Below are 14,529 nucleotides of genomic sequence, written 5' to 3'. Positions count from 1 at the left end.
CGTGCAATAAAGGCCACCTAGACATGCAGTTTCGAAACTTTTAAACACATTATTCATGAAAGTTTAGAAACGTTGATGAAAGTTTCGAAACACTTACTTAAAAATATGACCGTTGAAAAAAATAGGGTCGTTAAAATAGTTTTTTGGGTGCAAAGTTTCGAAACTCTTAATAGAGGTTTCAAAACTCTTACAAAGTTTCTAAACTATGAACAAAACCCAAGTATGAATAGTGTCATGAACAGTGTCAAATAGTGATTGAATAGTGTTTGTCATATTTAAGAAGCTTTAAACAAATTTTAAACACTTTAAACATATTTTAATTAACTCAAATATTTCACATATATAAAACAATTAAGAACACATAATTTTCAAGTTATTTTGGACTTTGAATTATTTTTAAAAATTTTGATTAAGTTCAAAATCAATTTTACAAATATTTGTTATATCAAAATATAAGTTCAACATGATATTTTTAAATGGTTCCATACGATGGTTGAAATCAATTTCAGAGTTTTATCTAGATATTTCATTCTGACAATGGCAATGAGTACTTTACGAAAATTTTGGGTTTTTTCTTTCAGGAAAAAGGGATTGTTCATATAACCTCGTGTGTTAACTCTCCTCAAAATGAGATAGCTAAGTGAAAAAAAAATCTTCTTGATGTAACTCGATCTCTTTTGTTCTCTACAAATGTTTCCCATTCTTTTTTTGGGAATGCTCTTTTGACTGCCACATATTTGATCAGTCGACTACCTAGTAAACCCTTGTGCTTTCAGTGTACACGAGAGGTATTCCTTCAATATTTTCCCAATTTTAAACCTATAGCTTCCTCTTTACTAGTTAGAGTCTTTGGTTGTATTGTCTTTGTCTGTAACAATGTTCATTCTTGATCCAAGTTAGATCCTCTAGTGTTTCGGTGTGTTTCTTGGTTACTCTTCTACTCAAAAGGGTTTTTGATGCTATTTACTTTAAACTCAAAACTTTTTTGTTACAATGGATGTCACATTCTTTGAGAAAACTCATTTTTTCCATAAACATGTTATTTAGAGGTATTCGTATAGTGAAATTTATTTGCTTCAGTCGAACCAACCATCATTGGACCAAACAACAACACCTATTTCTAACCAACCACCATCGAACCAGCTAGCTTTTTCGAACCCACCAGAATCGAAAAATTTACTGAGTCCATCCCACCTAGACCAACGAGCACCACCAAACCAACCCACTTCACCTCAAATTGAAAATACCAAATTGTTTTTTTTACAAGAGAAGACAAAAACCAGTTCTTGAGCCTACTTTCAGACCTTGACCAGTGATTTGTTGATTGCTCAAAGGGTATTGCATTAAGATAACGCACAAAAGAGTCAATATTACATTCAGGTAATGCACATAAAAGTTAGTATTGCATTAAGATAATATACAACAGAGTTAGTTTTGCATTCAAATAATGCACTTTGTGAATATTAGAGTCACATTCAGATAACACATAGTATCATAGGAATCATAATTAGATAATGTGTAGCAGATACAAACATTAAGGTTAGAGACCCTTTAAAGGTGTACTCATGGCTAAGCCCTTAACAGAGGATATAGGGAAGCGTGAGACTCCTACTTTAGTTATAGAAAAGCTAAGTCTTATGTTGGTAGCACTTGATCTAGATCATTTGTATACCTACTGCTTAGTGACATATCTTCATCATACTTGTGTTTATAAAATTCTTATGCTGCTCTAGTTAGCAATTATATTTTGGGCTTTGTAAGCTCAACCTTTGGATGTTTTTTATTGGTAGGTTAGTAGCTTAAGAAGTTCGTGGAGCACCATCATAATAGGACTTCTAGTGTCTCCTTCAGACTACTATACCGTAGATTAGTGGGCATATGTATTCATAGAACCTTACTCATGTAGTCAATTTATGAAACTCAGAGTCTGTATTATTTTGGTTTTAAATTATGTGTCATGGAGCTCTAGTTTTATAAATTGTTTTACAATAGTTATTCACGTTTTAATTATGATATCATTCAGTATATTTGAAAAGAAAATGAACATGATTTGAAAATCAGAGGTTGCCTCAGTAGCCCAATGTGGAACTTTAGGCCTAATCGGGTTTAGGGTATTACATTTAGTGGTATCAGAGTGTCAGGTTGATTCAGTCCTATGACCCAGTTGTCGGTTTTAGTAAGGTGTCAATGAATACATGCCCCTAGGTACTGAAAGTACTTGTATAAGTCTAGAATCTTGATGGTGCTTCCTTCCAGATCCTATGTTGTAGAATTTACAATGACAGATAGATTCAAGCGTAATTTAGAGAATCAGTTAGAGAGGAAAGCCTCTCACCCCAATAAGGACTATAAGGGATTTCTACCAAGGGTAGATATTATTTGGGTATCGTTAGGCACGAGCGTCGCAAAGGAAACCTTTTTCAGAGGTATAACTTCCACTCTCAAAGAGATGATGGACATTATTCTTAAAGGTATACAATTCAGTTAACTACTCAGAGCGCGTTACTGCCAATAGAATCCCCAGTAGAGAGGCTATGGAAATGTTAGACAATTGACTTTTTTGGTTCAAGCGTTAATGATCAGATTTTAACCGATCACTGGGTAAGAGATACCGTAAAAATTTTAAGATAGTTTTACCCTATCCATAGGGTAAGCAGAAGTGCATCATCGCTTAGCTCAAAGTGATATTATTGATCAGTGAAAGACTATAGAAATGGCTTTACAACCATAGGTTCCCAACTGGAATATGTTCCCAAGCGAATCTATAGCAAGTATATTAGTAAGGCGTATATGGATGATTTGAGAATACAATTCTCTTAGCTAGTTTAGGGAGATCACTTGGTGCATGAACTTGAGAAAAAAAGATTCTTAGGTTGAGTTATTAGGCTCTATAATTGGTTGTGACCGAGCCCTTGAAGTGAAGAAGGTCCATTGAGGGGCTATATTTTGATATTAATGTGTAATTAGGGGCAGAGCCTCTTAAAGTGGTTCAGATTAGAGCATGAGAATAGGTTTGTGGCATAATTCAGCACCTCGAGTATGAAGACTTGGTGTCAGTAGATATATCTCGATCAGTGGCAAGGAGGACCCATGGTCAACGTGAGCATAGAAGAGTGACGCTAGCTCAGTCACTTCAGACATGTCAGAGGTTAGTAGTAGGGTTTTATAATTTTAAAAGCATTGGTAGAGTTTTGGATTATCTAGAATACAAGCGTGGTGGTTAAAATCAACAAGGAATGTGCTTTAAACTTTCAAGAAAGTGTCATGGGTATGGATCCTTAACACATATGGATCCTTAACCATAGGTGCCCAACTGGAATATGTTCCCAAGCGAATCCATAGCAAGTATATTAGTAAGGCGTATATGGATGATTTGAGAATACAATTCTCTTAGCTAGTTTAGGGAGATCACTTGGTGCATGAACTTGAGAAAAAAAGATTCTTAGGTTGAGTTATTAGGCTTTAGAATCGATTGTGACCAAGCCCTTGAAGTGAAGAAGGTCTATTGAGGGGCTATATTTTGATATTAATGTGTAATTAGGGGCAGAGCCTCTTAAAGTGGTTCAGATTAGAGCATGAGAATAGGTTTGTGGCATAATTCAGCACCTCGAGTATGAAGACTTGGTGTTAGTAGATATATCTCGATCAGTGGCAAGGAGGACCCATAGTCAACGTGAGCATAGAAGAGTGACGCTAGCTCAGTCACTTCAGACATGCCAGAGGTTAGTAGTAGGGTTTTATAATTTTAAAAGTATTGGTAGAGTTTTGGATTATCTAGAATACAAGCGTGGTGGTTAAAATCAACAAGGAATGTGCTTTAAACTTTCAAGAAAGTGTCATGGGTATGGATCTTTAACACATATGGTAAAAAATTGTCCTAGTTCAAGTAGTGATGTTTCAGTTAGCTCAAAAGGAGTGGCCCCAGTAGTTCATCATGGTTTAGAGCCTGTACAGGGAGATGTTAGTTCTATGCTCGATATTAGAGTAGGAAAGCAGATCAAAATGTTTAAAATATTCGACTAGCACAATTCAACTTGGCATATTATAGAGAGATAGGGTCAAGATGTTGATGTCACAGACGAGATGTCAAATAAAGAATCCAAAAGTACAAGTTCGAGTGGCTAGTAGGTAGACCTTATTGGATTAATCAGAGTTACCCTAAATAGTTGTTGAGGGCTTAGATCAGACCCGATAGTTTACCTAAAGGGAGTTGTTAGCACAAGTGTTGCTTGACCTTAAGATTTTAGGATTGAGAGTCAGGAGGGTATCATTTCTTGCGATCTGAACAAATACGAGACTATAAGGAATGTTTTCATACCGTCAATAGAGGATTCGTGTGATCGACCCACAGAGAATTTGGCATCCCAAGTTTAATCTTGGAGGTTGAGATCTCCATGAGAGTGTTAAAGGTACTCAGGTTACTCTCCAGTATAGCGATCACCATGTTGTTAGAATTCTTAGAATATATCTCAGTAAGTGCCATGGCACTCCAGTTGCTAACTTGGAACAGATGCTCCAAGTATTTACGAGGATTAAGTTAGTAGGTGTATATTTCGATACAATAATTCAAGAATTTCCCCCAGATTCTAGAAGTATTATATATTTTATAGTGAGATATGATTCTCGAGGTGTAGTGAACCCCCAAGTATCAATAGGATGTCTTCTTGCTTGAACAGTAAGTGAATCAGCTAAATGAGCCAAGCCTCGTCAGTAGTGCCTTTGTGTAGTATATGAGTACGAGCTATTATCACACCCAACAATACACAGCGTTATATAATATCACAAATTTTGGGTGCTTCAGATTAAATGAAATCAAGTTCGTTAAGCGTTGTATGCCTAGCGACAACCATCATAGAATAACTCAATAATGGTATGTGATAGGGAGTGTCAGACGCAAAGTCTCAGAATTTTTAGTCAGAGTGTGGTTGCGACAAATCTTTTCTTTGTAAAGTGCTCTCTGAGAGAGCCATATGTTTCTAGTTTCTCTCAACAAGTGGTCAATTTCCAGTTGTGAGCACCCTAGATGCTCGATCAAGTGAGTAGAACATGTGCAAGCCGTAAGATAAATAAGAAACAATCAAGTACAATGGTTGAGTATTACATTAAAGTTGTGCAGCAGAAGCGTAGAACTCGACGTTAGGAAGTTAAGACATATCATGATATCTTCAGTAGTCGGTATCGAGACAATGTGGGAAAGTTCCATAAGATCTTAGAGTATAGCATTACGGGTTACTTATGTTCAGCAGGTAAAAGTGGTTATCGAGTTATGTAGATAATTAACTCAATTGAGTAAGTTTAATCAGGGAAGGATCTAGTGATAGCAATAAATCATGAAGTAACGTCATCCTTGTAGAACGTTTTGAGCGTACAGTATCAGACAATAAGAATAGGAATTCTTTGGCTTTGAGCTTCTTGAAGGTTATTGCTTAAAGTATGGCATTGGTAATTCCCTCAGAAAAATCATAGATCGTTTTGGCAAGTTTCGAGTTGTAATGTCAGGTTGTGAGGTCTTGTTCATTGAGGATCAGATTGGATAAGAGCCTCAGTGTTTAACGAAGGAGTAAGTTGCTTTCAGTCCAAGTAAATTTTGAGGATGAAATTTCTTTTAAGGAGGGGAGAGTTGTAACGCCCCAAATTCTAAGCTAGTAGTTTTGAGTTTGCCTGAGAGATGAATGGACCTCACAGAATTTATAATTGAATTCGTTGAGCTTAATTGGGTTGGACTTGGGCCTAATTAGCCATTAAAAGAGGATTTTTGCATAGTAGAAAGATGAAGAGGGGCCACCAACATAATTAACCCATTTTAAAAGATAGAGACACTATTATCTCTTCATCTTCTTATCATCTTCATTTTTCTCTCTTTCTCTTTTTTCCCTCTTCTTCCCCACCAAGCTCTATAGCCAAGGTAATGTTTCTAACCCTTGTTCATATTTCCAATTTTTCCTTAATTCCTCCAGTAGCAATGGTTTTAAGGATTTAAAGCTTGGATTTTTATTTTTGCAAGAAAAAGAGGGGTTCTATCATCCAAGCCTTGAGGAGTGTGTTTAGTGCTTAAAGGGGCTTCATTTCAGGATTCAAACATCAAGGTAGTGTATTTATAATACTTTGGAGTATTAAGTTTCCATAAATTTCTATGATTTGGGTATTTGAATATGTTTAGGGTTTACCTTTAATTTCATGATCAAACCACGTTTTAGGTGTTAAAATATGTTTTAAGATACCTTAAGACCCTAAACAACTTACTAAAACTTCATAACAAGATTAGAAAATAAACCAAGTCATTTAGGTGATATCCGAGCCTTAAATAACCATTTCAAGGTTTGATTATCGATATTGGGATGAACGCTATCGATACTGGATGAATTGGGGAAAAAATAGGGATTTCAGGCAGCGAGTATCTTTAACACCCATAACCCGTATAATTATACGTATACAGATTATAGATGTCATCCGAATTTCTAAAGCTATTTCTATTTTAAAATTGATTTAAAATTGATTTTCTTAAAATGGTAAATGATATTATAAAATATCATATCATATGAATTATGTTTCATTATAATAAATTTAAGATAAAATATTTTTTATGAATATTGAATAGTGAACAGTACCGTGAACAGTGTATCGATGCACTGCTACAGTAACGTGAACAGTGTACTGATGCACAAAAACATCGAATTAAAATTATTTATCGATGCACTGCTACAATAATTTCCAAAAAAATACATAAAACTCATAAAAACTTAACCTTTCTTCACTATAAAGTTTCCATTTTGTTTCCAAATTAGTTCAACAAAACAAATTGAACATTGTTAATTACATACCACTATCTAAGTCAAAATTTCATCATAGGATGTCTTACTGATATTGAAATATACTCATCGATGCTTGATGTCACTTTGAACTCTTTATTCCACTACTGGCTTTTTACCTACGTGTGAAAATCATCACACGCTAAGTATATATTTAGTGAGGCAATTTAAAATAATAAACAGTGCAATACAATTCATGCATAAATTTCAATGTAAAAAACAAATGCCATAAGATCATGTTAAATGCATATCCAATATTTTACCATGATCAACATAATATAAAATTTCCTATCAATATACTTACCATTTTATCACATAAGCTCGTAAGCTTATTTTACCAATATACTTACTATTTAATCCCATAAGCTCGTAAACTTATTTTACCAATATACTTACCATTTATTCCATAAGCTCGTAAGCTTATTTTACCAATATATTTGCCATTATTCCATAAGCTCGTAAGCTTAATTTACCAATATACTTGTCATTATTCCATAAGCTCGTAAGCTTATTTGCATGCTTACCATTTATTAACCAATAAACCATAACACAAAGTATAACAGTATGAGGAACCCGGTATAAGAGTCAAATATTGCACTGAAGTGCTGAGGTCGAGCTTTGCTCACCTAATAACGCACCGTAGTGCTGAGGTCGGGCTTTACCCACCTAGTACACCGTAGTATTTTGTACCGTGTCTTCTCTAGACACTTTGAGGCCTGCACTATGTGCCTTCTCTAGCACCCTAGTGCTACCTAATATGCAACTGCTAGACTCTTGGCATGCCATTAATACCACTGATCCTCAATAACATACTTGGGCATATAGTCAATATTATTTGATCCATCCATGGCAAAGTATATTATCAATATTTAACATTGGGTAGTTCATACCCAAAATAACATTCATGGTAAAATATCACATTTTCCAAATATCAATGCATTATAATTTCATATTGTGACATATCAATGTCATGTCAATTTATAAAAATAACATAATATCATGCTGATATAAACAAGGTTGACTTATCACAAGTCTTCCTGATGATGTATAAATCATCCATGTATAATGTCATGCATGTATTGCACTCACCTTGAAACTTTATATCTTTCAAAATATGTAACTCACTATTGTCCACAATAAACCTTTTTCTGTTTGACTTGCTTCGATCACAAATCAATCACGATCTGTATAAATCACAATTTCATAATGATAAACATGTTAGTATTGTACTAACATAAACATATCCCATAACACTCCATAATATACTTGGAACTCATTTTCCACCAAATATTTTAACACTTATTAATTCTTTTTAATTTTGGCACCAACTTTTCCAATTTATATAAAATGGTCCATCACCATTTTATCACTTAAAATTTCAATACAAACATTCTAGTATTGAAAGTATTATCAACCAAATACCTATACAAAGACATAATTACAATAAAAACTCCCAACAATTTGAAATTTGTATTAAAATCACCAAACTTTCTAAACTTCCCAAAATAATCAAATTTCACATTCCAACACTCATTTTAATTCCCAACAACAAATTCCAGCATAGTACATCAATTATATAACACTTACACAACAACTCATAAATTTTCCAAAATTGTCGAATTGATCTTCCAACTTTTCAAAATTTATGAAATGGTCCCCAATTTTTATAAGGCTTGTAGAATACTTACTTCATCATTTCTAACTCTTATATAATTTTTCCATAGTTGTTCTCACTCAAACAATCTATGGCTGAAACTTAAAGAACAATTTCTAGAAAGATTAAACATGTTATAATCATCATACATGTTTGAATATTAATCAACTACCTCACAAACATCAAGATCCATCATCAATTTCATGATCCCTTATATAAACACAAACTTTAGAATTTGGGATCTTTGAACACACACAAGATTATCATGCAATATTTGTACCAAATGATAGTTTTTTTCGCGTATAACCATTTTCTATTTACATCATACACAAAATCCAAATGAAATTGCTTAAAAATTGAATTGAAGCTTTCTCTCACCTTTGGAGAAACCCACGGTAACTTGGAGAAGAAGATGAGCAAGTTGGAATGAAATGTTGGGTGCATTTCATCTTAGTTTACATTAAATTCCACTATAAATGAATAAAATATTCATTTAATTTGAGATAAGACCAAATCACCCTTAATGAATCTTCATATTCACCATAAAACCAAGACACCTCATCCTTATCATCTTTCAAAGTCAAAGATGAATTAATTGGACTTTAATTTACGAAATTTTCCATGAAAGTTTCAAAACTTACGTTTTAGTCACTAAATTCCAATGTTTCTGTTAAATTTGAAAAATTCCACATTTCCAAACCAAATTTATATGATCTAAAATATGAAAAATAATAATTCCAACCATTTTATAACATCCTTCAGATTTTTGTAAAATTCCAATTCAATCTGAAATACCAATCATTATCGAGCTTTAACCCCTTTCTAATTTTTCTTTACTAAAATTCCAAATCCAAAAATATAATTTCTATAAAACCCCACTCTCAAGAGTACTATCTATTTATGGAATAAAATTCTTTTTAGGAAATTATCACTTAATTCCTCAAACTTTTCCCAATTTTCTACTTTGACCATCATACTTTCAAAATTTTCATTTTGGTCATTATCTGAATTTTTTTGGGGTATTACAGTATCGATAATGACATAAGAGTATCTATAATGCCCCTACAGTATCGATACTCAGGGTGACAATATTGATACTGAGTCTCTATTTCAGCAATAGAATGTATTTTTTGTACTGATAATCATATGGGTATCGATACTTAACCCCAATATATCGATACTATAGGTAGAGTATCGATACTACCCACCTCAGATGATCAAATTCGACTCGGTTAAGGTTCGTATGAGCTAGGGAATGTCTATAAGGGCAAGACTTAGTCTATGAGGCACGCAAATGGCCAAAGGGGCCCAGTGACACTCGTAGAAGTTGGTTACAACCAATGTAACCATATCAGACGCAACACGTCCCTTTAATTCAGGCGTAACGCATCCGTAAGAGTGAAGGATAGTTGGTCAGTGAGTACCGGTAAGCAGTATAACCGAATAATAAGATTATGAAACAACAGAGTCTTTTACTGCAAGAACGACCGATAATGTTGGACGTGCAGTTATCCTTTTAATTTGAGTGTGCATTGAGGAAAAGCGTAGTAATAGAAAATAGAGTATCACTACCCAGAAATGAAACCGAGTCAGATATCAGGCTAGCTAGAATCACAACTAGTAACCATCAAACATAATAAACGTTATGAAGTCTCGAAACACGTAGAGACTTATCTAGAGTCAGAGAATGACTAAAATTCCCTTAAGTAGAAAAAAACCAGATCAATACAGATAATAAGAAATAACTAAATAATAGCTAGAAGTAGTGACAGCTATGGTATCATAAACCTAGCCTTTGTGTGACACTCGAGAAAAAACTCAGACACCCGGGTTACTTTAGCAGTAAGATGATTGTCTTGTTTTTCAATAACCAGGTATATATATTAGTCAGTGCTAAGGCACTTCAGATGCCAGCTAGGTGGAGATGCCCCAAGATTCGATTGAGTAAGTTGGCGGGGTGTATGTTTCTGATGTAGCTCCGGATCTCACCCCATATGTCTGAGGGGTTGGGTGTAAGTTTCTGATGCAGTTTCAGATCTCACCTCAGGCGCCCAAATGTATTTCGAAGGCTAGAGGGGTGCGTGTGCTCCAAGATGCAAAACCCTCAGCCACACCATGATGCAAGCCACAACGTGTGTGTTGCATAGTAATATCAGTGTTGAATTTAGAAAATACTCAGTAGAGTCAGTATTGCGTTCATATAATGCACAACAGAGTCAATACTGCATGCATGTAATGCATATTAGAGTTCATATTGTATTCAAATAATGCACAACAGAGTTAGTTTTTCATTCAAATAATGCACATCAAGAATATTAGAGTCACATTCAGATAACACATTGTAGCTCTAGTATCGCATTTAGATAATGCGTAGCAAATACAAACATTAGGGTTAGAAACCCTTTAGAGGTGTACTTGTGGCTAAGCCCATAGCAGAGGATATAGGGAAACGTGAAACTCCTACTTCAGTGATAGAACAGTTAAATCTTTAGTAGGTATCACTTGATCTAGATTATGCATATTACTGCTTAGTACCATGTCTTCAACATGCTTGTGTTTATGAAATTTTTATAATACTCTAGATTAGTGATTATACTACTAGGCTTTGTAAGCTCATCATTCGGATGTTTTCCATTGGTAAGTCAGTAGCTTGAGCAGTTCGTGGAGCAACATCATAGTAGGACTTCCAGTATCTCCTTTAGAGTACTATATCGTAGCTTAGTGGTCATATATATTCATAGAACCTTACCCATGTATTTAGTTTGTGAAACTCATAATTTATATTATTTTGGTTTTAAATTATGCGTCACAAAGCTCCTGTTTTATAAATTGTTTTCACAACAGTTATTTATGTTTTAATTAAAATATCATTCAGTACGTTTAAAAAGAAAATGAACATGTTTTGAAAATCAGGGGTTGCTTCGGTAGCCCAATGTGTCACATTAGGTTCAATCATATTTAGGGTGTTACAATATCTAAACCTAATTCGACCTAAACATACCCTCTAGAAAATCTGACCCACCTTGATTGAATATCCATACCTAACATCCAACGCTCAATTGACACAACAAACCCAAGATCCATTAATTTAAAATTTTATTTTGTAGCTAAAACATGTGAACTGGTCCAAAACCTATAATGTAAAATAAAAGCTTATTTAAGTAATTTTAGTTAAACTTTATTGTACCTCCGCTAAAGCCTTTCATATATTATCTTTGTACCTTATAATATTTTCGTAGTCAATATTTCAAAAGTGTATCTGCGGAGAAAAAGTATCAAGCAGTTAATATCTTTCGAAAACTTAGAAAGTCAAAGGAAAATGTCTTTGGAAAAAGGATATTGAAAATCTATTATCGAGAAGTCACAAGTTATTGATATAACTTCTTACCATAATCAATCTATCACCAAATGATCTTATGCACTTAACATGTCAATTTACTGATTGTCATAATAACCATAGATCTAGCATCGACTCCTTTAATCAGTATAAAACACCTCGACCAAGACCGAAAGAAAGGACTGAACCTAAATGAAACTACCTCACACTTACTCATCTTTTTTGTACCTCCTCATAGAGACTGAAACTTTAACATCATCAAACCGTCAATTATCTATTGACAGTTGTTTTCCGTCCAAACCAAAAAAATAATTCGCTTATAATTGTCACAATTCATTTTTACCACCAATAAACTCAAACTGAAATTTTCTACCTTCTACTTTGATGAGCCACTCAGGAAACCAAAACTAAACCGAAATCATTAATAATTAATTGGTTTGATTGGATGGATTGTTAAATTGTGGGTAAACTATGCATTTAGTACCTAAATTTTCATTTTTGGTATATTTTAGTAATTGAACTTTCAATTTTTATAAAATCGCACCTAACATTTAATTTTCTTATCATTTTACACCGTCGTTAAAACTTAACAGGAGAGCTATGTTTGCATTCTTAAAATTATTTTCTTAATTTTTAAAAATCTCCATAGGAGTCGCTGCCAGGAATCGAACATGGGCTTCCTTAGAAGAAAAATAAAAGCCCAACCAATTAGGCCAAGCATAACATTTATACTTGAATGCCGAAGATTATATTTAATTTATGTTTATTTATTTTTAAAAAATATTTTAAATATTAAATAACTAAATAACGTAATTTTAAACTACTTATGATAGAATTTAATTTTTAATATTTATTTATTTTTAAAATAATTTAATTTGTATTCTATTATAATAAATATTATAAATTTAATTTTTAATAATTTATTAATTTTATAACATATAAATATTTATTTAATTATTTTTAATTTTTAATTAAAATGATAAATTATTTAATTTAATTTAATATTTTTATAAGTTAAATAGTAATTTTGGTATCAATTCCTAATGTGATTTATTATTTAAATATTTTTGTGAGATGTGTTAAGTTCAAATAATAGATCTAATAAATTTCTTTTATTTTTTAGTAATAGATTATATAAGTTAAAAACTTCAACAAATTGATATCATTGACACGCTTAGCCTAGATGGTTGGGTGCCAATTCTTACCCCCAATGTAACCCAATTTCAATACTTGATAGTCTCTTTAAAGAAGGTTTTTCCTTTATTTTCTTTTAACGGATACAATTTCGTAGATTTTACATCGTATTCGCTCCAATTGGAGCGGAGATGTGTATAATTTTAGTGGGTAGTGGGCGGGTGTGGATTTAGAAAATAGTACTTGAAATTTTGGACCATTATACATTTAGTTATAATTTTAGGGTTTGTCATTTATGTGTGCCAAAGAACAAAAATATTATGCGTTTGTCATTTATGTTTCTAGGATTTAATTATGTCTTTTATTATGGTGTTTTATGTACTTTAAGATCTATGTTAACACTTAACTCAAATAATCCTTGGTTTATTTTATTATGTTTCTTAATGGACGTGTTTGTTTTATGTTTGTTGTTTATGTATAACTTAAGGTTGCTGTCAACGGGTCTAGCCGGGTAAGTCTCCAGTTGGATAGTGGGTGTGGAGATGAATTTGACAATGTACCCATGTGCGCGGGTATAGATTTGAAAAAATTTACCCATCATAAGTGATGGGTGAATGGTGAATTTGAAAATATTATGTGGATATAAAGATGGGCGAGAGATTATCCACACCCGACCAGCCCGTTTATCATCCCTATTTCTCTCTTCGAATAATTGAAATAATTTCACATGAACCTTATTCCTTCCATATATCACGCAAACTTTGTATGGTTTGAATGGATGGCATCATTGTATGACGTTAATATTCTGATTTACCAATCTTACAATATATCTTACTTTTTTCTAAGAAAAAAACAAAACAAAACAAATAATGAAGGCAGAGGCTTTCTGGAATGTTTTTTTTTTGGGTTCTATAAAATGGTGGGTTCGGCAGTCTACTTTTACTCTAGAATATAAACGACCCACATTCACACGTGTTCCACGTTAGGTTACTTCTATTCCTGATTGACAAAGTTCTCCATTTTCGAGCATAAATTAAAAAGAGATTAACAATTTAGAAAATAATTAAAAATTAAAAAAAACCAATGGAGTCTTTATAATAAAAAGGTATTCAATTGAGTTTTATAAATGAAGGTGAACCTAATTAAATATTTTCATTAAAAATAAAATTCATTCATTTATTTTTGTTAACCAAAATTATTATTAATCAATTACAAAAGATGGTAAAAAAATACCATATTATCAAAAATTAGAGACTAATTTTATCACTATGCCTAGAAAAATACAAAACGACAAAGAAACAATTAACATAAGATGGTTAAGAAAGTTTATAAAATAATCATCCATCTTTTATAATCTATGTATTCCTTCATCTCCATTTGCTTGATTCATGAATACCTAAAAATCATAATCCAACTATTATTTTAAATCTTAAACCTTAAATCCTAAAATAATTTTTTATATGAAAATTATATACAACTTGAAGAGAATCAATCCTTGAGAAAGAGATGGGAACTTCTCAAAAGGATTGATTCCTTTAAAGCATTATCCATGCTATTAAGATTTTATAAAAACAATAATAAGGCAAGCTGGACCA

Source organism: Hibiscus syriacus, unplaced genomic scaffold (genome assembly GCF_006381635.1).
Source record: "Hibiscus syriacus cultivar Baekdansim isolate YM2019G1 unplaced genomic scaffold, ASM638163v2 tig00110500_pilon, whole genome shotgun sequence".
Taxonomy (NCBI): Eukaryota; Viridiplantae; Streptophyta; class Magnoliopsida; order Malvales; family Malvaceae; genus Hibiscus; species Hibiscus syriacus.
Note: the sequence above shows the minus strand (reverse complement) of the source record.